Source organism: Chiloscyllium punctatum, chromosome 34 (assembly GCF_047496795.1).
Source record: "Chiloscyllium punctatum isolate Juve2018m chromosome 34, sChiPun1.3, whole genome shotgun sequence".
NCBI classification, from domain to species: domain Eukaryota; kingdom Metazoa; phylum Chordata; class Chondrichthyes; order Orectolobiformes; family Hemiscylliidae; genus Chiloscyllium; species Chiloscyllium punctatum.
In genome coordinates, this window is record NC_092772.1 from 41,986,385 (window position 1) to 42,008,688 (window position 22,304).

At 45.8% G+C, this 22,304-nt stretch overlaps 1 non-coding gene across 1 annotated transcript; it reads right to left on the bottom strand.

Moving 5' to 3' along the window:
- Positions 1 to 7,604: 7,604 nt before the first annotated feature.
- Positions 7,605 to 7,686, bottom strand: trnal-uaa (transfer RNA leucine (anticodon UAA)). Its single transcript has one exon. It is a non-coding gene; the product is annotated as a tRNA-Leu (tRNA).
- Between the last annotated feature and the right edge of the window lie 14,618 nt (positions 7,687 to 22,304).

A 22,304-nucleotide genomic window follows, 5' to 3' on the forward strand; every position in this document is an offset into this window, starting at 1 on the left:
TGACAACATGCAATTGGCTGAACTAACACGTTACACTCGAGACATGTAGGATGTAAACCTACAATCGTCTAATTCAAAGTCAGATGTTTTATCTATTGCTTCACGAGTCGGATGCACACACACACGCTGGACACCTTTCCATATGTGATGTAAACATGGAGATCTGGGAAATAACATTCATAAGGTGATCAACCAGCAAAGATAATCCACTTTGTGTAACAGGGCCTTTCAATGGCAAAGCAAATACATTTGTCCTCAGGTACCTGCTTCTGTGTCGCCTGTTCTTCTGCTGGACGTCTCCAGCATCTTATTCACAGTCACTACGCTATCTTATGATGCACTCCACTGAAATGTACTTTCATACTTGGATTTAGTGTCACTTCCAGTCAAGATCCTGAACAAATTCAGCGAGAAACCTCTGGCCATTTCCAACATGGAATTTGGAATCAGACATTTTGAACGAAGGCTTTATTGGGGCCGCCCCATCACCGCAGATCAACGCCTCAAAACGAGCCGCTGTTAGTATCAAACTGTTCTGTACCTTCCTGTAGTAAATCAGGTTAGCACAGCTCCGCTTTCTTCACATTGAAACCAGGGCAGCAATATGAATTGTTTGGAAACTTAGAGAGAGAAACATTGCTGTTGAAGGTGATGATGACGTGAAGATCATACACAGAGTCTGGACAGATCAGGTCACAAGTGTTACTGTCAGCTTCAGTAGGGTTCCTGGTTCGGAGTCTGAGTTTGTAATACCCAGACCGGGATACAATTCCCAGACAGGAAATGAAGATTTATTTCTCTTCTTGTGAATTATCTTATTGAAAACCAACTCCTGCTTCCTCACAGAACACAGACCCAGACCAACACAGTGATTGTTTGCATCGATCTCGAAGGACAAGAGCAACAGATACACGAGAGAACTGTAACCACAAATCACCCATCTAGGACCTCGCCTTTCTGAGTTGGAAATATCTCTCTGCTCCGACAGTGCTTTTGGGTCTAGCTCCTGGAACTCCCTCCCTAACAGTATCATGGCTGTCCCTTGATAACATCCAGGGTTCTGTAAAGTAACTCAACATCTCAATCTCTGGAGTAAATAGGGATGGACAGTGATTCCTATCCCATTGATTGGCGTCCTACGCTACGAATGAGTTTCGAACAGGGTGGTGAGATTCACTATCGCGTGGAAACAGGCCCTTCGGCCCAACACTGCCCCTCCAGAGAGTAACCAACCAACCAGACCCATTTCCTTTCTTGCGAATGCACCTAACATTTTTGGCAATTCAGCATGACCAATTCATCCTAAACTGCACATCTTTGGACTGCGGAAAGAAGCCCACGCAGACAGGGGGAAAATGTGCAAACACCATACAGACAGTGGCCGGAGGCTGGAATTGAACGTGAAACCCTCATGCTGTGAGGCAGCTGTATTATCCACTGAGCCACCGGGCGACCCGTACGGCTTCCAGGTGGGCACCTACAAGTGATCGAGAGAAGTGATTCCGTGGAGCGGGGTGATTGAAATAAAATGAAAGGTAAAGCCGACTGGAAGGTTTGAATCAGTAAGTGAGAGAGGAGCTGGTGGAGCAAGGCTCAATGTTAGAACTAAAAGATCAGCCTGTACTGCGCACTGTTTGTACTGACTCACACAACACTCCTGATCCATTCACCACAATGACCCTGTTCTCTAGGGGGGATATTCCCTCTGTACATATTAACGCAGTTCATGGGCTCCAGGAGGATGAACCCATCCTCTTTATCCTGTCAGTTTGAACCCAACGCAAGAAGAGATTGCCTATTTCTGTGCATTTTCACTGGGGAATGTCCAGCTGTGAACTATTCTTTTCTGTATAAGGGCAGACTGATTTAAATTCTCACCGAACAACTTTCAATCCGAAACAAATTACTCTGATGGAATAGTTAATGAACTGCAGATCTGGATTTGTAGAGCAGTGTCTGCGCTGTCTCCGTGGATTAATGAGTTAAAGCGCCTGGTCATAACCAGACCAGGACGGTGTCAAATCCTGGCGTTTCATGTCTAAATGGGATTCTCCCTGTGATCTTAAATGACACAACAATGGGACTGAAGTTGGACATGGTCACATTATGTTGTAACACCGCCGAGGAACTCCACCTCATATTTCCCCACAGATGGAAACAAACAGAGGTCTCAGGATTAGACCCGTTCCATATGCTTCACATCCGCCAGTTTCTCCGACCAGCTCACCGCAGCTGGTCAAAGAGGTCTGCAGCACAGAAAATGCCCTTCGGCCCATCAAGTCTGCACCAGTCGGAGACTGGCCCCTGACTGTTTTCATCACTTTTTCCAACGGTTGGCTCGTAGCTACAACAAAGTTGGGATGGAATTGTTCAACTCATAGTGCCTCAACTTCCTCTCGGGATTTCTGCGTGTTGTATCCTGAAAGGCAAAGGGTTGCAGATTGCCCCCATTCCGAACCTGTCTGAAATGTCTTTTTTCCCTTCTCCTGTGGTTTGTATGTGAAAGAAGAAGACAGGGTGTAATCTCCCATTTTATTTGTTGACATTACTGAATCGTAACCGGTAGGATTCCAGGTTGTGAGGGTAAAGCCGAATGAATTTCAAGTCCATTGCCTTAAACACGCATCGACGATTACAGAACCACACTGTCCTCTTCATTTTCCAGGTGTCTCTCATTGTGGAGCTGAGGAAGAGTGAGTCATTATCAGGTTGGTTTGAATCCAATCACTTCACAGTTTGCAAAAGCGTTAAATATTGGTGCATGGTGGGTCTGGTTGTATCATCCTGATAGATGGAACGGACATACATTTATAACCAAGAACAGGAATTGCAAGAGAAACTCAGCAGATCTTACAGCATCTATGCAGAGAAAATCAGAGACAACATTTCAAAACTTCATCAGAACTCGGTAATCTCCCACAGGTCCTGCCAAACCCGTTAGATTCGACAGCAGCTTCTGCTTTTGCTTCAGATTCCAAGAATCCACAGTTCTTTCCATGAACCATTAAAGCAATGCAGAAACTTCTTTGTGGTTCCTCACACGAAAGGGTTCCGTTTGGAGAATATTTTCCTGACCCCACTCGACACACGAAACTGTGCAGCATCCAAAACAGATGCAGCAAGAACAACCATCGCTGTCGCCCTGGGGGCTCTTGAACCAGGAACCTTTCATTTAACAGTCGAATGCGCTGAAAATTCTAACATAACACCTTGCACGATCCTCTAAAGCAGGCTGTGACTGACTTGCCACTTCAGTCTGACCTTCCCAGAATGACAACTGTCCTCTATCAGTTTTACTTTACCAGAATATAGACTGAGACATTCATTATGGCGACATGGGAACAGTCTGATCCCACCCACTACAGACACACCCATGTCACTGGGAACCAGCTCTCCTCCAACCGGGACCATCTCCCTTCGAGCCTCCCAGTGTCTTGTGTGGTCCCGAGTTATTTCATTGATCTAGAGTCCAGATGAGATTTGTATTCCTCATGTACAGGAACGAGAATTCTTTCAATGTCTCCGATCAGTTCATGTGGCGTCCTCTTAAAGAAGGGGAAGGTGTCTTGACTGTTTCTGCTCAGCCCGACAGTTCACCCTTCTTCATTCTCCTCTGATTCCATTTCCCAAAGAGTTCCCGAAGGTTCACAAAGCTGGAAACTGTGTTATACGGGATGCGCCTTTAACATTTGTGCACCTGCCAACTGACAATATTTTCCCAAAATCTCTTCACAATCCTCTGTCTTACACCGTGTCCAGGGATGAGAAGTCCCGTTTTGTGGAGAGATTCCCGAGACTGGTGAGTTTCTCTTTGGAGTAAAGATGGTTAACCGGCAATTTCCCGCGCCTGTTTATAATGATGGGAGTGGGAACCGTGGGCATGGACACTTTGACGAGCAGGACCAAGTGTTACCACTGACCAGAGGCAGTGAACAGAGGGACTGGGATTAAAGTAATCTAATGAAAAGCAGCACTTCTGTGCAGTACATTCACAGAATACTGCAGGAGCTCGATGGGTCTAGCAGTATCTGTGAAAAGGGAAACAGAAATAACGGTTGGAGTGTGGGATATTTCTGTTTGAGAACTCGAGCAGCCAACGTCTAATCAAATGATTGGCCTGACTTGCAGAAGTTTGAGCGAGAATGTGCCCTGCAGGGGGTCGTTGAAGATGTAGTCGGCAGGTTTCGACCCTGCATGGGGACACATTAATGGATTACTAACCCATCTCCTTAATCACTGGGGCACGACAATTCCAGGAGGCACACGGGCTCCACATCTTTCTGCTCCAAAACGCTCCGGTTTTCTCCAGCAGAGTATTGTACCCTGAACCCCCTGGAACAAGGTGAGGATACCAACCCGTACATGGCCAGGAACCGCAGTGAGAGCGAGGGTAACAGCTGCCATTGTCGTATGGACAGCCACAAACACTCCCTTTGAAAAGGACTTTGTCCATATGAAAGTCTGTACAGCAGTATAACCCGGGGCCCAAACAACCTGTGCTGGGTATTCCTATTCCAGACAATTTACGGTGGGCACCGTTTTCCCTGAAAGTGAGTGGGGATTGATATTTCATTGCTGATGTGAAACCAGATCCTACACTGAATCTGCTCGCCGGTTTTTGTTGCTGTGGTGAAACGGTGGGCAATCACGGTGTGAAACGTTGTTCTAGCTCTCTGGTTTCCTTCATTACTGTCCTGGTCAGGGAGGCTGGGGATTGGTCCTCTCCATCAGATGGAGGTACCAGCGCATTGTTGACCCAATTTCATCAAGAATGGAATTGGTCATCTTCACTTCTCATGGTTCATTGCTGTTCTGTTTTGTTGGATGTTACTTGAGCACTTTCTGGGACTTGACAATGCATTAAAGCTCCAGTATGTTTGGAAGCACGGTTTGGAATTGTCTCTCTGCCATTTGTGTGAGCAGTACATGACATAGACGACTCGCACTCCCTCAAAGTCAGCATGCCAGTGTGTCTGGCAATGGTTCCGCCTTTTCTGTTTTGCTTCTGTTCCGCGCTAAGAGACGTCAGTTTTTGGATTCGCTCGAGTGCTGAGGGGGTCACACAATTTGTGTGGTATTTTTCTTCAGATCAAACTCCACCCTCCAGGAAAAATAGCCCAACGCGCTGAGTAACAAACAGCATGTGTTTTTTTTTTATCAAATGGCCTATTCAAGCTGGTGTCAGCTTCTGGAGCGTCTCAGAGTTGCCAAACACGGAAACAGACCCTGCTATCTAACTTGCCACTGCTAAACAGATAACCGAAATTAATCTAACCAATATTTGCCAAAATTTGTCCCTTATCTCTCAGAACCCTTTCAGATGCCTTTGAAATGTTGTGAGCGCTCAAGACTCTGACACTAAATATGGCAATTCATTCTGTACACACGGAAATGTCTGTGTGCAAAACAAGTGTCCCTCACATCACCTTTAAGTATTACTGTTCTCATATTAAACCAATGTTATCTCGCTTTGAACCCATGTGCCTTGTGAAAAATTACTCCCTGACTCTTTTCTCTGTCCGTCTGCCTCATGACTTCATAAAATTCTGTAAGGCCATTCCTCTGCCCTGAAGCTCCAGGGAAAACTGTCGAAGCCAATTCAGCTTCGCGCTATTGTCCAAACAGTGCAAACCTTGCAAACCCTTTCAAATACTTTCGAAGTTACACCACGTTCGTTACTGAATGTGCGATCTGTTCGTGCCTGAAGTGAAGCGATGCTGAAACAGTAGAAATGACAATTTTGACAGCGTGGCCGAGTGGTCCAAGGCGCTGGATTTAAGCTCCAGTCTCTATCGAGTCGTGGGTTCGAATCCCACCGCTACGAAGGTGGCGGCTGTTCTACTGTGACAGTTGAACATAGGGAGCATATGTGTCTTCGTCGTTGTGGTTGTAGCTGCTCAGGCCTCTGATCCAGGCTGACTTGGAAAACAGTGTGACCCGTTGCTGTCGGAACCTCCTCAACCACTCTGCTTTCGGACATATGCGCGGCCTGTTTCGGTGTCTCAAATAGTCAGCGCGTTTGTCTAGAAGTTTGGTGGTTCGAGCCCGCCCTTAGCACCAAGCCTCAATTATTTCAGTTCAAGCATTGAGACCAACCATGTCCCGACACTGCAACCACGAGTAACTCACCCGAGTCTGCAGCTGGATGTGGCCCCAATCTCTCCAAGGCCCCGCTGCCAATAGAAAGCGGCTACTGCAGCTTCAACCAGCGGCTTCCTGCTCAGCCCTGGGACACAGCAAATGGAAAATCCTTCCCCAGGAACGGCTCTTCCCGTGTGAAAGGGACAACCATTCCACTTTAAATTGGAAACGGCTTCAGAGGATTGTTCCTGGTCTTGGAACGTTTCATAAACAAAGCTTTTGTCTCGCAAATAAGAAGTGGGAAAAGTTGTTGGCAGGAAGAATAGAGAAAGTGTTGACTGTGAGGACTCTGTCTCGTCAGCAGATGGGATTCCATCTTATGGGCAAGTGGAGACAGCTTTCACTCAGAAACCGAGCTGTGATCAAACACAGTCGGATCGACGTGTCAAAACCAACCCCTGCACTGGGTTGCAATACTGCAAGGGGAGCAGAGAGCTGGATTTCTTTAAAGGAGGGAAAGGGCCAAGCGTGAGGCTTGAACCTACGGCCCTGAGATTAAGCATCTCATGCTCTACCGACTAAAGTAGCTGGGCCTGGCTCACGATTGATGAGTGTGTCATTTCATACTGAGCATATTTCACCCGGCATTGCAATTTGCAAGGATCCAGTTCATTCCTCCCAATCACAAATGTCATCATTCACACTTTCCATTTCTCAGCTATTATTCCTTCAGAACATTATTATCTATTTAGAACTTGTCTCTGGATTTTAGACTCAATATAAATATTTTCATATTTTTATCCTCATCTTTTTGTCGCCGGAGTGATTCCCAGTCACTCTGGCAGACGGTAAATCAATTGGGAAATTACCTAAGGAAACCCAATCATTTCTGTTTCGAGTGTAAGGAATCCCATCTGCTGACGAGACAGAGTCCTCACAGTCAACACTTTCTCTATTCTTCCTGCCAACAACTTTTCCCCCTTCTTATTTGCGAGACAGGAGCTTTGTTTATGAAACGTTCCAAGACCAGGAACAATCCTCTGAAGCTATTTCCAATTTAAAGTGGAATGGTTGTCCCTTTCACACGGGAAGAGCCGTTCCTGGGGAAGGATTTTCCATGTGCTGTGTCCCAGGGCTGAGCAGGAAGCTGCAGTAGCCGCTTTCTGTTGGCAGCGGGGCCTTGGAGAGATTGAGGCCACATCCAGCTGCAGACTCGGGTGAGTTCTCGTGGTTGCAGTGTCGGGACATGGTTGGTCTCAATGCTTGAACTGAAATAATTGAGGCTTGGTGCAAAGGGCGGGCTCGAACCACCAAACTTCCAGCCAAATGCACTGACTATTTGAGACACAGAAACTGGCCATGCAGATATCCGAAAGCAGAGTGGTTGAGGAGGGCCCGACAGCAGGGCTCACACTGTTTTCTGACTCAGTCGGAATGAGTTGACCTGAGCAGCGGCAAATACAACAACGAAAACGCGGAGTTGCGGCTCTGTTCAACTGCCTGCAGCAGAACAACCGACATTTTGGTAGCGGCGGGATTCGAACCCACGACTCGATAGAGACTGGAGCTTAAATCCAGCGCCTTAGACCACTCGGCAACGTTACCACAGCAGAGCAAAACGCCAAAATTTCATTACTAGCATTTCAGCATCGCTTCACTTCAGGCACTGACAGATCGCGCATTCAGTAACGAACGTGGAACAATTTCGAAAGTATTTGAAAGGGTTTGCAAGGTTTGCACTGTTTGGACAATAGCACGAAGCTGAATTGGCTTCGACAGTTTCCCCTGGAGCTTCAGTGCAGAGGAATGGCCTTACAGAATTTTATAAAGTCATGAGGCAGACGGACAGAGTCAAGGAGCAATTTTTCACAAGGCACATGAGTTCAAAGCGAGATAACAGTGGTTTAATGTGAGAACAGTAATATTTAAAGGGGATGTGAGGGACACTTGTTTTGAACACAGACATTTCCGTGTTTACAGAATGAATTGCCATATTTAGGGGCAGAGACTGGTGCCCTCACAACATTTCAAAGGCATCTGAAAGGGTTCTGAGAGATAAGGGACAAATTTTGGCAAATATTGGTTAGATTAATTTCGGTTATCTGTTAAGCAGTGGCAAGTTAGATAGCAGGGTCTGTTTCCGTGTTTGGCAACTCTGAGACGCTCCAGAAGCTGACACCAGCTTGAATAGACCATTTGATTAAAAAAAACGCGTGCTGTTTGTTACTCAGCGCGTTTGGCGATTTTTCCTGGAGGGTGGAGTTTGGTCTGAAGAAAAATACCACACAAATTGTGTGACCCCCTCAGCACTCCAGCGAATCCAAAAACTGACAGCTCTTAGCGTGGAACAGAAGCAAAACAGAAAAGGCGGAACCATTGCCAGACACACTGGCATGCTGACTTTGAGGGAGTGCGATTCGTCTATGTCATGTACTGCTCACACAAATGGCAGAGAGACAATTCCAAACCGTGGTTCCAAACATACTGGAGCTTTAATGCATTGTCAAGTCCCAGAAAGTGCTCAAGTAACATCCAACAAAACAGAACAGCAATGAACCATGAGAAGTGAAGATGACCAATTCTATTCTTGATGAAATTGGGTCAACAATGCGCTGGTACCTCCATCTGATGGAGAGGACCAATCCCCAGCCTCCCTGACCAGGACAGTAATGAAGGAAACCAGAGAGCTAGAACAACGTTTCACACCGTGATTGCCCACCGTTTCACCACAGCAACAAAAACCGGCGAGCAGATTCAGTGTAGGATCTGGTTTCACATCAGCAATGAAATATCAATCCCCACTCACTTTCAGGGAAAACGGTGCCCACCGTAAATTGTCTGGAATAGGAATACCCAGCACAGGTTGTTTGGGCCCCGGGTTATACTGCTGTACAGACTTTCATATGGACAAAGTCCTTTTCAAAGGGAGTGTTTGTGGCTGTCCATACGACAATGACAGCTGTTGCCCTCACTCTCACTGCCGTTCCTGGCCGTGTGCGAGTTGGTATCCTCACCTTGTTCCAGGGGGTTCAGGGTACAATACTCTGCTGGAGAAAACCGGAGCGTTTTGGAGCAGAAAGATGTGGAGCCCGTGTTCCTCCTGGAATTGTCGTGCCCCGGTGATTAAGGAGATGGGTTAGTAATCCATTAATGTGTCCCCATGCAGGGTCGAAACCTGCCGACTACATCTTCAACGACCCCCTGCCGGGCACATTCTCACTCAAACTTCTGCAAGTCAGGCCAATCATTTGATTAGACGTTGGCTGCTCGAGTTCTCAAACAGAAATATCCCACACTCCAACCGTTATTTCTGTTTCTCTTCTCAGAGATACTGCTAGACCCATCGAGCTCCTGCAGTATTCTGTGAATGTACTGCACAGAAGTGCTGCTTTTTATTAGATTGCTTTAATCCCAGTCCCTCTGTTCACTACCTCTGGTCAGTGGTAACACTTGGTCCTGCTCGTCAAAGTGTCCATGCCCACGGTTCCCACTCCCATCATTATAAACGGCCGCAGGAAATTGCCGGTTAACCATCTTTACTCCAAAGAGAAACTCACCAGCCTCGGGAATCTCTCCACAAAACGGGACTTCTCATCCCTGGACACGGTGTAAGACAGAGGATTGTGAAGAGATTTTGGGAGAATATTGTCAGTTGGCAGGTGCACAAATGTTAAAGGCGCATCCCGTATAACACAGTTTCCAGCTTTGTGAACCTTCGGGAACTCTTTGGGAAATGGAATCAGAGGAGAATGAAGAAGGGTGAACTGTCGGGCTGAGCAGAAACAGTCAAGACACCTTCCCCTTCTTTAAGAGGACGCCACATGAACTGATCGGAGACATTGAAAGAATTCTCGTTCCTGTACATGAGGAATACAAATCTCATCTGGACTCTAGATCAATGAAGTAACTCGGGACCACACAAGACACTGGGAGGCTCGAAGGGAGATGGTCCCGGTTGGAGGAGAGCTGGTTCCCAGTGACATGGGTGTGTCTGTAGTGGGTGGGATCAGACTGTTCCCATGTCGCCATAATGAATGTCTCAGTCTATATTCTGGTAAAGTAAAACTGATAGAGGACAGTTGTCATTCCGGGAAAGTCAGACTGAAGTGGGAAGCCAGTCACAGCCTGCTTTAGAGGATCGTGCAAGGTGTGAGGTTAGACGTTTCAGCGCATTCGACTGTTAAATGAAAGGTTCCCGGTTCAAGACCCCCCAAGGGCGATAGCGATGGTTGTTCTTGCTGCATCTGTTTTGGATGCTGCACAGTTTCGTGTGTCGAGTCGGGTCAGGAAAATATTCTCCAAACGGAACCCTTTCGTGTGAGGATCCACAAAGAAGTTTCTGCATTGCTTTAATGGTTCATGTAAAGAATTGTGGATTCTTGGAATCTGAAGCAAAAACAGAAGCTGCTGTCGAATCTAACGGGTTTGGCCGGACCTGTGGGAGATTACCGAGTTCTGATGAAGTTTTGAAATGTTGTCACTGATTTTCTCTGCATAGATGCTGTAAGATCTGCTGAGTTTCTCTTGCAATTCCTGTTCTTGGTTATAAGTGAATGTCCATTCCATCTATCAGGATGATACAACCAGACCCACCATGCACCAAAATGTAACGCTTTTGCAAACTGTGAAGTGATTGGATTCAAACCAACCCGATAATGATTCACTCTTCCTCAGCTCCACAATGAGAGACACCTGGAAAATGAAGAGGACAGTGTGGTTCTGTAATCGTCGATGCGTGTTTAAGGCAATGGACTTGAAATTTATTTGGCTTTATCCTCACAACCTGGAATCCTTCCGGTTGCGATTCAGTAATGTCAACAAAAAAAAGCGAGATTACACCCTGTCTTCATCTTTCACAAACAAAACACAGGAGAAGGGAAAAAAGACATTTCAGTCGGGTTGGGAATGGGGGCAATCCACAACCTTCTGCCTTTCAGGGTGCAACACGCAGAAATCCCCAGAGAAAGTTGAGACACTATGAATTCAACAATTCCATCCCAACTTTGTTGGAGCTACGAGCCAACCGTTTGAAAACGAGATAAAAAAAGTCAGGGGCCAGTCTTTGACTGGTGCAGACTTGATGGGCCGAAGGGCATTTTCTGTGCTGCAGACCTCTTTGACCAGCTGCGGTGAGCTGGTCGGAGAAACTGGCGGATGTGAAGCATATGGAACGGGTCTAATCCTGAGACCTCTGTTTGTTTCCATCTGTGGGGAAATATGAGGTGGAGTTCCTCGGCGGTGTTACAACATTATGTGACCATGTCCAACTTCAGTCCCATTGTTGTGTCATTTAAGATCACAGGGAGAATCCCATTTAGATTCGCCCTGGTAACATCAGAAACGCAGGTTTCTGGGAACTGGGACTAGAATAGATGGAAGTCCAATGACCCGCACTGCAGATGGGCCGAAAGGTCATTTCCACGCTGTAAAAATCGGAAGAAAGGGAGAAACTAATCTGCAGCTAAAATAATCACAGATGAAAAGACAAAAGCGGTTTCCTGATGAAAACACACAGTGCCTTTTCTTTTTGCTTTCCCTGTTCGCCTCCTGGTGAGGATTCAGTTTTCTCACTGTTGCAGCAAGTGGAGTTTTCCTCGTACCATTAATCGTGGGGACAGCCTTCCCGAAGCAGGGAATGAAGTATGGAGCTGACAATTGATCGAGTGTTGTACCATACTTAATGCAGAGTAACTTTAAACAAAGCACTTCGAAAATTGGAATTCGGAATCAGAAACGGAAATTGACAGAGAAACTCGGCAGACTCTGTGGAGAGAAACAGGTTTAATGTTTCAGATCGACAGAACCAGGATAGTTATGCATTTTATTGTGTTAATGCTAGAGTAATTGTCAGTTTTACTGAGCAAATCAGCATATTTATCAGAATATTATATTAGCCGAGAAATGTCAACTTTCTGAATGTCAACCGACTTTTCCGGGTGTAATGCTGATTCCGTTGCCTTGAGCTGGTGAAACGCTGGCCTTCAATTGTTCTTTTTTATTCCCCTTTCTGTCAGTGAGCACCCATTTTAAATGGAGAGTTTCTATTTCAGCCTCTCCCTCAATATGCGTCTCTCCTTGTCTATCATTTCCTCTGTCTCACTCTCTTCCACATGCTCCCACTCTCTGTCTCTCAATATCCCTCATTTTCCATTTCTACTCATTGAAAAGTCTGAGATAGTTTGAGAGTAGACCTTCTAAGCACAATTGCCGAAAGTGTTTGGTGCATTAGCCAGAAGGAAATAGGTCTGGGTGGGTTACTCTCTGGAGGGACAGTGTTGGGCCAAAGGGCCTGTTTCCACGCGATAGGGAATCTAACCACCTTGTTCGAAACTCATTTGTGGCGTAGGATGCCACTCAATGGGATAGAAATTACTGTTCATCCCTATTTACTCCAGAGATTGAGATGTTGAGTTACTTTACAGAACCCTGGAAGAACTCAAGGTACAGCCGTGATACTGTTCGCCGAGCTGGGAATTTGTCTTGCAAACGTTTCGTCCCCTGTCTAGGTGACATCCTCAGTGCTTGGGAGCCTCCTGTGAAGCGCTTCTGTGCTGTTTCCTCCGGCATTTATTGTGGCCTGCCTCTGCCGCTTCCGGTTGTCAATTCGAGCTGTCCGCTGTAGTGGCCGGTATATTGGGTCCAGGTCGATGTGTTTGTTAATAGAGTCTGTGGATGAGTGCCATGCCTCTAGGAATTCCCTGGCTGTTCTCTGTTTGGCTTGTCCTATAATAGCAGTGTTGTCCCAGTCGAATTCATGTTGCTTGTCATCTGTGTGTGTGGCTACTAAGGATAGCTGGGCGTGTCGTTTCGAGGCTAGTTGGTGTTCATGGATGCGGATCGTTAACTGTCTTCCTGTTTGTCCTATGTAGTGTTTTCTGCAGTCCTTGCATGGGATTTTGTACACTACATTGGTTTTGCTCATGTTGGGTATCGGGTCCTTTGTTCTGGTGAGTTGTTGTCTGAGCGTGGCTGTTGGTTTGTGTGCTGTTATGACTACAGCGGACAGCTCGAACTGACAACCGGAAGCGGCAGAGACAGGCCACTACAAATGCCGGAGGAAACAGCACAGAAGCGCTTCACAGGAGGCTCCCAAGCACTGAGGATGTCACCTAGACAGGGGACGAAACGTTTGCAAGACAAATTCCCAGCTCAGCGAACAGAACCACAACAACGAGCACCCGAGCTACAAATCTTCTCCCAAACTTTGAGCCATGATGCTGTTAGGGAGGGAGTTCCAGGATCTCGATCAAAAGCACTGTCGGAGCAGCGAGATATTTCCAACTCAGAAAGGCGAGGTCCGAGATGGGTGATTTGTGGTTACAGTTCTCTCCTGTATCTGTTGCAATTGTCCTTCTAGATAGATGCAAACAACCACTGGGTTGGTCTGGGTCTGTGGTCTGTGAGGAAGCAGGAGTTAGTTTTCAATAAGATAACTCACAAGAAGAGAAATAAATCTTCATTTCCTGTCTGGGAATTGTATCCCGGTCTGGGTATTACAAACTCAGACTCCGAACCAGTGACCCTACTGAAGCTGACAGTTACACTTGTGACCTGCTCTGTCCAGACTCTGTGTATGATCTTCACGACATCGTCATCTTCAGCAGCAATGTTTCTCTCTCTAAGTTTCCAAACAATTCATATTGCCGCCCTGGTTTCAATGTGAAGAAAGCGGAGCTGTGCTAACCTGATTTACTGCAGGAAGGTACAGAACAGTTTGATACTAACAGCGGCTCGTTTTGAGGCGTTGATCTGCGGTGATGGGGCAGCCCCAATTCGTTCAAATCGTCTGATTCCAAATTCCATGTTGGAAATGACCAGAGATTTCTTGCTGAATTTGTTCAGGATCTTGACTGGAAGTGACACTAAATCCAAGTATTAAAGTACATTTCAGTGTAGTGCATCATAAGATAGCGCAGTGACTGTGAATAAAATGCTGGAGACGTCCAGCAGAAGAACAGGCGACACAGAAGCAGGTACCTGAGGACAAATGTATTTGCTTTGCCATTGAAAGGCCCTGTTACACAAAGTGGATTATCTTTGCTGGTTGATCACCTGATGAGTGTTGTTTCCCAGATCTCCATGTTTACATCACATATGGAAAGGTGTCCAGCGTGTGTGTGTTTGCATCCGACTAGTGAAGCAATAGATAAAACATCTGACTTTGAATCAGACGATTGTCGGTTGACATCCTACATGTCTCGAGTGTAACGTGTTAGTTCAGCCAATTGCATGTTGTCAGTTGCTATTTTCTTAGGTTCTTTCGAGCTGCAGGGATTGGATCAGTGTGTATTCAAATGGAATGTTGCTTTTGGGTCCATTACAGCTCAATGTCAGACAGGTGTATGGCTGGTCCGGGTTTGTCAGGTTCTGAGGATCTGAATGGTTTGGATCAGTGTGGTTTCGAATTTAAAACTTGCATTTAGGTCTATTGTCCATTTTAAATTCCAGCTCTGCTCCACATCTCTCATTGCCTGTCAAACTGGCGAGTGTTCCTCCTAAAGCGGCCTTTGTCAGAGAAGCTGTTGTGTGGAGCAGAGAGCGGAAGTGAAGCACTAGGAGCTGGTATGATCCTGAGACATCTGTTCCTCCCGGGATATGTTTCTGTGTGTCTCCCTCTGTGGGTGAAAATGAGGTTCAGTTCCTCAAGGTGGTTACAATACAGTGTGACCATGTCAAACCTCAGTCCCATTGTCGTGTCGTTTAAATTCACAGTGAGAATCGTGTTGATATTTGCTCTGGAAACATCAGTTCACATAACATTTTGAGTCAAAATTAGAAACTGGGACTGGAATACATGGATGCCTGATGAGCTACAATGTACGCTGGGCCGAACGGTCTCTTCCCACTCTGTGAAAGCTCGAAGGCAAGGAGGACCTAATCTGCAGCAAGACTGATCAGAAATGAAAAGGCAAAAGTGTTCTCATTCTGAATAAATGCAAGGGCGGCTTCTGCCTTCCCTTGTAGTCTCGTAGCCAGTATTTGGCGCTCTCGCCGCCGTGACACGGGTTCTATTCCCGGTCAAGGAATGCGTGCTTTGTTCTGCACACACATCATGGGAAGAATACTTCTGACCACTTTTCCAAAGCTGGCAGGACATCGGTTTTGTGCCAACCGTTTTAAAGTTGAACAGAAAACCAAGAGATGCAGATGTTGGAAATCTGAACCAAAAACAAGAATTGACGTGCAAACTGAATAGTCCTGGCAACATCTGTGGGGAGAAACAGAGACAATGATTCACAACGACAGAACCAGATTAGTTCTTCATTTCTCGACCACAATGCTGGGATAATGGTCAGTTTTATCTGTCGAATCAGGATAGTTATCAAAATCTTGGTTTTTAGCCAGTAAGCAGCCATGTCGACCCGAGATCTGATTCTTTCAGGGTCTACCTCAAGATGGGTCTCTCATTTTCTGTCTTTATCTCTGTGTATCTACCTCACCCTTTATCATATTCTTTGACCCTTTATTTGCCAATATCCCTCATTTCCCATTCCTACTCTATGAAAAGCCTGACGTTCAGGGATAGTTTGAGAATGGAGCTGCTGAGAGGTTTTCTGGAACCTGGCAGGAGTCTGTAAAACTTGGCTCACATTCTACGGATAATACGTCTGCCACTTGGATGTGACATAAGGAGCCATTTATTTCTCAAAATACTGTAACCCTTCCGAAGTTAAAGTTGCATTCCTTATCCAATAGAAAAAAAAACGACACCATGGAAGCGTTAATGATGCTGTAAAATGAATGAATGGCGACAGCAGAGAATGAGGATGATCCACTCCTGGTTTCTGTGCCATAACCACAACATCCCACGGCCTTTCTGCAGTGTCTCCTGCCTCACCTCGTTATTCCCACCAAACGTGGAATGAAGGAGGGAGAACAAAAGTGGAGGAGAAGAAGGAGTGCTTTTGGAACAGCAGCAAGAAACTCCAGGTTGGTGTATTGGTTAGGAAGGACAACATACACTGCTGGAACTAAACCAGGAAAAAGGAGTGGGTTTGCCAAACCATAACGGGCTCGAACTCAAACAGGATGCTGAGTCCCTTCATCAGTAACACGACACTTAATAAAAGGTGAACCTACGAGCCTTCAATACAACAAGCGGGCGCAGCTGTGATTGGACCCTATGGTCAGCTGCTTACCAAGGAGGGGTTTTAAATAACTAAGCGACGGCCATATGTGCGGTTCCTTAACCACGTGACCACAGTAACTCGGACATACATTTCAGTATCAATATTACTCAGTGTGATTTACAATCAAATCCCGTTTTTGCAAAACCAGACATTTCACGATTGGACATTCTTCAATGCAATGGCACATAATAGGGCAATCTTCTCTTACATTGGCTTCAAACAGATTTTTCTTTCTGTTTAAACTGACAGGACAAAGGGGACGTTGTTCATTCTCTTGGGGCGTATTGACAGCTTTAATACACACAGAGGTAATCTTACACGAAGAGGAACAGTGTCATTGCCATGAATTGACCAGGAATGGTGTGTGAGCCAATGTGAACAGTTTGCAGTAAAGGCTGACCCATTAGCAGCGACACTGAGCCTTGCACCACCAGATCCAGACTCCCTTCCTGCCTCATGCCTCCCAGTCATCATTGTCATTCACGTCAATTTCACTTCCCTGCTCCACTTCTCAACTTACTACCGATCTCCTGCAGGTGTCCGATTGGAACCTACCACTGTTAGAAACGCATTCCTGGGATAAAGATATCACTCAATGGAATAGGACTCGCTGTCCATCCCTAAATCCCCCAGAGATGGAGGAGATGAGTTGCTTTTGTGAACCATTGAACTCCTTCATATGGAGGTACAGCCATTATGCTGCAAGTGCGGGATTTCCTGGATTTACACCCAGAGACACTGAAGGAACACCAACATATTTCCAACTCAGGAAGGTGAGATGATTGGAGGGAGATTTGAAGGGGTCACTATCGTATCTGTCCGCTGTCATTGTCCTTCTACATGGTCCAAGCAATCACTGGGCTGATTCTGGAGGGATCCCGGTCTGTCTTCTGTGTGGAACGGGGAATGTGTTTTCATTCAGACAATTCACATGAAGAGAATTAAACCTTCATTCCCTGAATGGGAACTGTATCCATGTCTGGACAATACAAACTGTGACTCCTCAGCACAGACCCCCCCGGTAATGCTGACAGTATCCAAAGCGACCTGAATTGTACACACCCTTGTGCCTGTCCATCCCTTCATAACCACCTTCGGCAACAAAGTTTCTCTCTTCAATTTTGCAAACGCTTCATATTATCGCCTTGGGTTTCAAAGTAAAGAAAGTGGAGCTGTGGTAATCTGATGTTGGTCAGTCGGTGTAATGCAGGAATGTACAGAACAGGTTGACGCGGGCAGAGACCTGTTTTGAGGCGTGAGGTTGCAGTGAAGGGGTTCCACCAATAAAAGGCGCTGTTTATCTCGTCTGATTCTCCATCCCGGGATTCAAACCAACAGAGGTTTCTCGCTGGACTGGTTCAGGATCTTGACCGGAAGAGACCATGACGCAAGGTATAAAAAGATATTTCACTGGAGTGAATCAAAACATCGCAGAGTGACTGTGAATAAAATGTTGGCAACTTCCAGCAGAGGCGCAGGCGCCCCTGAAGCAGGTACCTGAGGGCAAATATGTTTCCTTGGGCCATTGAAAGACATTGCTTCACGAAGTGGGACATCCGATGTGAAACAGTGACGATAATTATTTTTACTGATTGTTCACCTTGTGAATACTGTTTCCCCCGATGTCCATGTTTCCATTTCATATCGACTCCCTGTCGGACCTCCGGCTGCCGTTGGGCCACTGACATCATGGATAATGTCTCTGAGTTTTGGTGGTTCGAATCCTTCCTGATTTGTGTGCAATGTGCTGCAGGGATTGGATCAGTGGGTCTCGAATTTGGGAGTATTGCACCTCAATGTGCGACAGATTTTGAGGAGCTGCAGACTTTGGATCAATGTGTTTTCAAATTTGAAAGTTGCATGTGAGGCAATTGTCCATTTTAAATTCCAGCTTATCGCAACGTCTCTCATTGTGTGTAAAACTGGCTTTAGTTGCACCTAAAGCTGCCTATTGTCGGAGAAACTTGTGTGTGTGTGTGTGTGTGTGTGTGTGTGTGTGTGTGTTTGTGGGTGGGGTGGGGTGGTGTCTTAAGTCGGTGGAGAGCGGTGCTGAAGCACAAGGAACTGGTATAATCCTGAAACCTCTGCCCTCCTTCCCCCCACCTCCGGGCATGTGTGTCTGTGACTCACTCTATGGGTGAAAATGTGAATGGGTTGCTCGAGGGGATTACACTTCAGTGTGACGGTGTATAACTCCCTCCCATTGTTGTCTCGTTTAAGATCATATGGATAATCTTTACTGAATTTTGCGTTGAAAACATCAGAACACACAAGGTATCGTGTCAAAGCTGGACACTGGATCGAAAACAGATGACTATCTGATGAGCCATACTGCACGATGGGCCGAATGGTATTTTCCTATTGTGTTAAAGAAAACCCTCGAAGACAACGAGAAACTAATGTGCAGCGAAAATGATCCAAAATGAAATGCATAAGTGGTTTCATTGAGAATAAATGCGACAGTTTCTGTCACCTTCCCTTTTAATCTCACGGTTAGGAGTTGGTGCACTCTCTGAGGGGGAAAGGGTGATTCCTGGTCAGGGAATGGGCGAGGTGTTCTGCAAAGATATTACTTAGATTTAGATTACTTACAGTGTGGAAACAGGCCCTTCGGGCCAACAAGTCCACACCGCCCCGCCGAAGCGTAACCCACCCATACCCCTACATCTACATCTACCCCTTACCTAACACTACGGGCAATTTAGCATGGCCAATTCACCTAACCTGCACATCTTTGGACTGTGGGAGGAAACCGGAGCACCCGGAGGAAACCCACGCAGACACGGGGAGAACGTGCAAACTCCACACAGTCAGTCGCCTGAGGCGGGAATTGAACCCGGGTCTCAGGCGCTGTGAGGCAGCAGTGCTAATCACTGTGCCACCGTGCCGCCCACAGTATTTCTGACCGATTTTCTGAAGCCGTCAGGTCATTGGTTTTGTCTCAAACGTTGTTAAGAATAACATGAAACAAAGAACTGCAGATGTTTGAAATCTGAACCTAAACCAAGATTTGATAGAAAAACTCAGTAGGACAGTGGAGAGAAACAGAGTTTATGCTTCATATCGGCAGAGCGAGGTTACTTCAACATTTCTGTGTAATATTTTTGGGAAAATGATCAGATTTCCCTGTCAGGATATTTACCAAAATCTTTCATTAGCTTACAAACGTCAATGTTGAAAATTCAAAATGACTTTGTTGGCTGTAAGAATCCTTCCGTTGCCTGGAGCTGGTGAAAGACTGTGCTTAATAGTTACCTTTTTATTCCTATTTGTTTCTGTCAGTCAGCAGCCATGTCGATTGGAAAATTGGTTCTTTCAGTATCTCCCTCAATATGCGTCTCCATATTTTTTTCTTTCTCTGTGAATGCACCTGACCCTCTTTCACATTCTCAGACTCTCGGTCTGCCCCATATTCCTCATTTCCCATTTCTGCTCTTTGAAAAGCCTGACATTCGGAGACAAATTGAGAGTGGACCAGCTAACAGGCTTTCTGCCCCCTCGGTAGCATGTGTGGGATTGGGCTCACATTCTCCGAATAATGTGTCTGGCACTTATGCCTGAGGTGAGGAGTCATTCCTTCCTCCAAATATTATGATCCTTTCGAGTTCTAAATAGGCTTCATAATCCACAAGAAAAGAAACCGCAATCACAGTGTGAACCACAACGACAGGAGAACAATGAAGTATTTCCTGTTGGTGTGGAATGAATGAATGTTGACAGCAGAGAATTAAGGTGAACAGCTCTTGGTGTCTGCGCCATCACTGCAACATTCGCCGGCGAGTCTGCCATGTCTCCTGGCTCACCTCGTTATTCCCAACAAACTGGAAATGAACGGGGCGTAATAAAGGAGGAGTAGAAGCAGAAGATGTTGTCAAACACAGGAAGGAAACTCCAGCTTGAATTAATAGTTCGGAAGAAACAATATCCCCTGGAGTAACTAAACAGGGAACAGATCAGGGTCACCAAAATAGGCTGACACTCAAACAGGACGCAATGTTGTCTGATGAGCAACACTGACTTGGGAGATTTTGAAACAACCATGCATTTGGTAAAATACGCAGGCACCACTACGATGTGAAATCTTGGTGGGCAGTTTATGATGTGGGCAAGTTCACAAACTGAGGCATGGCACCACACCACAAGTGGTTTTCACATCCCAGTTCCTTCACCAATTGATAACAGGAACTCGGAATTGTGTTTTCTGTATTAATGTTGCTCAGTGAGAATTGTATTCAACCCCCACTTTTGCAAAGACAGATTATGGCTGAACGTTCTGCACTGAAATTATACAGAAAAAGTCAATCTCCTCTTCCATTGGCTTCAAACTGATATGTTCAATTGTTTAAACTGACAGGATAAAGAGAATGTATTCATCCTCTCGGGACCCATTAACTCTGTTAATATACACAGGGAACCTCACAAAAAGAGGAACAGGGTCATTGTGCTAAACTGACCTGAACTGCGTGTGAGTTAGTGTCAGCAATATGTAGTAAAGATTTGGAGGTACCGGCATTGGACTGGGATGGTCAAAATTAAATAATCACACAACATCAGGTTATAGTCCAACAGGTTTATTTGATAGGACCACCTTTTGGAGAGCTGTTCCTTCATCAGGTGGTTGTGGAGCAGAACATCACACGACACAGAATTTATAGTAAAAGATTACAGGGTGATGCCACTGAAATTACATATTTAAAATTAAAGTGCACTGTCTGTTCAGTGTGTATACTTTTAGAAATACCATGTTAGATTTTGTTCTTTCATATCTAAACCGTCTGTAAAAATAGCTAAATTCCCAGGAATACCTTTAACACTAGGTGCCACCTCAGCTCAGATTCAGCCTTGAAGATGTGAGGTTGAAATCTTCTTTGTCGCAATGTTCTGTTGTGGCAGAAGCTGGGGGTACCCGGCCTCATGGCTTTCAAGATCCATCTGACATCGGCAGTGAGGTTCATACATCGGGTCCCATTGCCTAACATGATGGGACATCCTGGTGTGTTGGCTCGGTGTACCTTCGGTAGGCAGGAGAAGTCACCTGCATGAGAAGTACATGATATGAGGTTGATGGAAATCTGAAAGAGTGCATTTCAGAGCTTAGATCAGAGTGGTGCTGGAAAAGAAAAGCAGGTCAGGCAGCATCCGAGGAGCAGGAAAATCAACTGTTTCGGGCAAAGTCCTTCATCAGGATTTCGGAGGTGCCGAGCACAGAAACAAACCCTCCATTCCAGCTCGTCCCGGCTGACCAGACAACCGAAATTAATCTAGCTATATTTGCCAACATTTGTCCCTTACACCTCCAAACAATCCCTGTCATCATCTCATCCAGATGCCATTCAAATACAAACATAGAGATGTACAGCACGGAAACAGACACATTTATTGATTGCACCAAATAAAGGAGCAGGAGCAGCATCACTGCTTCCTCCTGTATTATAGAAAATATAAGAGCTGGAGCAGGGTCACTGCTTCCTCCTGTATTATAGAAAATATAGGAGCTGGAGCAGGGTCACTGCTTCCTCCTGTATTATAGAAAATATAGGAGCTGGAGCAGCGTCACTGCTTCCTCCTGTATTATAGAAAATATAGGAGCTGGAGCAGCGTCACTGCTTCCTCCTGTATTATAGAAAATATAGGAGCTGGAGCAGGGTCACTGCTTCCTCCAGTATTATAGAAAATAAAGGAGCTGGAGCAGCGTCACCGCTTCCTCCTGTATTATAGAAAATAAAGGAGCAGGAGCAGAGTCACTGCTTCCTCCTGTATTATAGAAAATAAAGGAGCTGGAGCAGCGTCACCGCTTCCTCCTGTATTATAGAAAATAAAGGAGCAGGAGCAGAGTCACTGCTTCCTCCTGTATTATAGAAAATAAAGGAGCTGGAGCAGCGTCTCTGCTTCCTCCTGTATTAGAGAAAATAAAGGAGCTGGAGCAGCGTCTCTGCTTCTCCCTGTATTATAGAAAATAAAGGAGCTGGAGCAGCGTCACTGCTTCCTCCTGTATTATAGAAAATAAAGGAGCTGGAGCAGCGTCACTGCTTCCTCCTGTATTATAGAAAATAAAGGAGCTGGAGCAGCGTCACCGCTTCCTCATGTATTATA